Genomic DNA, 3,980 nt, shown 5'->3' on the forward strand with positions numbered 1-3,980 from the left:
TCTGAAAATATTTCAGAGGGGCATTTCCTTAGCATCCCTCTGTACCTCTCCCAGGAATTATAAAGGGATTCATCATCCTCTTGTTTAAAGCCTTGGATGTCCAGCCTTAGCTGTGTCATCCTTTTTGGAGAGAAATATTGATTCAGGAATTTGTCTAATAACTGTTTCCATGTCCTTATGCTTGCTATGGGTTGGTTATTTAACCACCTTTTAGCTTGATCTTTTACAGCAAACGAAAACAGTAACAGTCTGTATACATCCTGATCTACCTCCTTGTCACGTACTGTGTTAGTAATTTGCAAGAATTGTGCCAGAAACTCAGTAGGTTCTTCCTGTGGAAGACCGAAATACTGGCAGTTTTGCTGCACCATGACAATGAGCTGAGGATTTAGCTCAAAACTGCCTGCTTTGATGGAGGGTATACAAATACTACTCCCATATGCAGCAGTAGTAGGGTTAGCATATGACCCCAGAGTCCTTCTGGACTGTTCATTTCCACTTAGATCCATGACGGAGAAAGGGAGATGATGTGAATTGCAAGTAAAATATATTTTTATTTTTTTGTTTTATTTAATTAAAAATAACCGAAAAAAATGAAATAAAATAAAGTAAAATAATTAGAAAATAAAATATAGATTTCGAAAATTAAAAGAGAAAGAAAATAAAAAGAAATTTGAATATTGAATTGACTAATTAATTGAAAAGATTTGAAAATTTTTGAATATGATTTTTGAATAAGATGTTGAATTTTGAAAAGATTTGATTTTTAAAATAAAAATCTGAATTTTTAAAGGTAATTTTCGAAAAATCAATTAAAATAAAAGGAAAAGATATTTTTGAATTCAATGAGGAAAGAGAAAAACAATAAAAAGACACAAAACTTACAATTTTTAGATCCAATGCTCCTTATTTTCGAAAATTTTGGAAGGAAAATACCAAGGAACACCAAACTTAAAAATTTTAAGTTCAAAACACAAAGAAGACTCAAGAACACCTTGAAGATTCACAAGAACAATAAGAACAAGATTCAAAGATTCAAGAACATAAAAAGGAACACCAAACTTAAAAACTTTTAGAAAACTAAGAATAACTTTTCAAAAATTAAAGAAAAATAACAAGAGAACACCAAACTTAAAAGTTTGGCACCAGATTTAGTCAAAGACAAATTATTTTTGAAAAAATTTTAAAAGAAAAATTCCTAATTACCAGGAACATAAACACAACGCTCTAGCCAATTGAGTTATAAATTTAAAGTGTTTTAATAAGGTATTTAATGTATAAAAATTTTTTGAAAACTGATATTTTGAAAAAGCACAATAAAAACAAGAAAAATCACAAAACAAGAAAAACTAAAGATCAAATAAGGAAAATAAACAAGAACAACTTGAAGATTAAGAAAGAACAATGAACATAAATTCAAAAATTTAAAAGAAAATAAAATAAAAAAATGCAATTGACACCAAACTTAAAATATGAAACTAAACTCAAACAGGAAAACTCAATTATTAGTTTGTAAAAATTTTCGAAAAATTTAAAAAGAGAAAATAAGGATTTAAAAAAATTTTAACTAGAAACAATAATAAAAGACTCTAAACCAAAAAGAAAAATTTTTCCTAATCTAAGCAACAAAATAAATCGTCAGTTGTCAAAACTCGAACAATCCCCGGCAACGGCGCCAAAAACTTGGTGCACAAATTGTAAATTACACTTTTCACAACTCATACCACTAACGAGCAAGTGCACTGGGTCGTCCAAGTAATACCTTACGTGAGTAAGGGTCGATCCCATTGAGATTGTCGGCTTGAAGCAAGCTATGGTTATCTTGTAATTCTTAGTCAGGAAATCAATTATAATTATTAGTTTGGATTGCGAAAAAATAAAAGAGCATGAATTAAATACTTGTTATGCAGAAATGGAGATTATGTTGGAGTTTTGGAGATGCTTTGTCTTCTGAATCTCTGCTTTCCCCCTGTCTTCTTCTTCACGCACGCAAGGTTCCTCCTACGGCAAGCTGTGTGTTGGTGGATCACCATTGTCAATGGCTATCATCCGTCCTCTCAGTGAAAATGGTCCAGGTGCGCTGTCACCGCACGGCTAATCATATGTCGGTTCTCACTCGTGCTGGAATAGGATCCATTGATCCTTTTGCGTCTGTCACTACGCCCAACCCTTGTGAGTTTGAAACTCGTCACAATCATTCAATCCCTGAATCCTACTCGGAATACCACAAACAAGAGTTTAGACTTTCCGGATTCTCAAGAATGCTGCCAATGGATTCTAGCTTATACCACGAAGATTCTGATTAAGGAATCCAAGAGATACTCATTCAATCGAAGGTAGAACGGAGGTGGTTGTCAGTCACGCGTTCATAGGTTGAGAATGGTGATGAATGTCACGGATCATCACATCCATCATATTGACGTGCGAATGAACATCTTAGATAGAAACAAGCGTGTTTGAATAGAAAACAGAAATAATTGCATTAATTCATCGAGACACAGCAGAGCTCCTCACCCCCAACAATGGAGTTTAGAGACTCATGCCGTCAAAGATACAAAGTTTAGATCTAAAATGTCATGAAGTACAAAATAAATCTCTAAAATTTGTTTAAATACTGAACTAGTAACCTAGGTTTACAGAAAATGAATAAGCTATGATGGATAGTGCAGAATTCCACTTCTGGGGCCCACTTGGTGTGTGCTGGGACTGAGACTTGAGCTTTACACGTGCCTAGGCTGTTTCTGGAGTTAAACGCCAGGTTGTAACCTGTTTTGGGCGTTTAACTCCAACTTGTAACCTATTTCTAGTGTTTAACGCCAGAATACAGCATGGAACTGGCGTTGAATGCCAGTTTACGTCGTTTATCCTTGAGCAAAGTATGGATTGTTATATATTGCTGGAAAGCCCTGGATGTCTAATTTCCAACGCAATTGAGAGCGTGCCATTTGAACTCCTGTAGCTCCAGAAAAAAATCCATTTCGAGTGTAGGGAGGTCATAATCCAACAGCATCTACAGTCCTTTTTCAGCCTAAATAAGATTTTTGCTCAGCTCCCTCAATTTCAGCCAGAAAATACCTGAAATCACAGAAAAACACACAAACTCATAGTAAAGTCCAGAAATATGAATTTTTTCTAGAAACTAATAAAAATATACTAAAAACTAACTAAAACAAACTAAAAACTACATGAAATTACCCCCTAAAAGCGTATAAAATATCTGCTCATCACCTTTACAGATGAGCAACTTTTTGCCATCTGGACAGTACCTTGGTTTTGATGAGATATTTTGGAGGAAAAATAAATTTCTCCCAAAATACCCAAAACTAACCGGCAAGTGCACCGGGTCGTATCAAGTAATAAAAACTCACGGGAGTGAGGTCGATCCCACAGGGATTAAAGGATTGAGCAATTAGAACCTAACCTCTTAACTTCTTTAAGACAAAGTTAGAGTTAGAACCTAGAGAGACAAAGAAATGACAATTAACTTAAAGTTAAGGCCAATTAACGAGAAGTAGAGAAAAGAAACGTTAAATGTAAAAGGAACGTTAACAAGAACAACCTAGATCCTTCCGTAACTCTAGATCTGAACCAAAAGATCAGAGACCCAGGACTCTAGACTTAAAGGGTAAAGTGAAGAGACAAATGACAAAAGATACAAGTAAATGAAAAGACGAAGTATAGGCCAAGTTAGGGTTAAAGGAAAGGGAGAAGACAAACTACGTTAAATTAAAGAGGAACAAATTAAAGACGTTTAGGTGTAGGGTTAGGGGAAATGTAAAGTTCGTTAAATGTAAGGAACGTGAAATTCTAAGGCATTAAATGTAAAGAACGTGAGATTCGAAGGCGGTAAATTAAAGAACAAGAAATGCAAAGTCGTTAAATAAAGAACAATAGAAATGAAGTTACGTTAAATTAAGACGTTCAGTGTTTTGGTAGGTGGTTTAGAACTAAGCGAACTGATTTAGTTGGTGATTTGATTT

General features: G+C 34.2%; 1 protein-coding gene across 4 annotated transcripts in view; it reads right to left on the reverse strand.

Moving 5' to 3' along the window:
* The window catches only part of LOC110263329, a 16,841-nt gene continuing 15,875 nt past the window's right edge, over window positions 3,015-3,980 (reverse strand). For all 4 annotated transcript variants that reach the window (XR_002348762.1, XR_002348767.1, XR_002348764.1 and 1 more), the window contains one exon: window positions 3,015-3,075. The gene's annotated coding sequence lies outside the window, so the exon portion shown is untranslated. The remainder of the gene's footprint in view (window positions 3,076-3,980) is intronic.

Source organism: Arachis ipaensis, chromosome B06 (genome assembly GCF_000816755.2).
Source record: "Arachis ipaensis cultivar K30076 chromosome B06, Araip1.1, whole genome shotgun sequence".
NCBI lineage: Eukaryota > Viridiplantae > Streptophyta > Magnoliopsida > Fabales > Fabaceae > Arachis > Arachis ipaensis.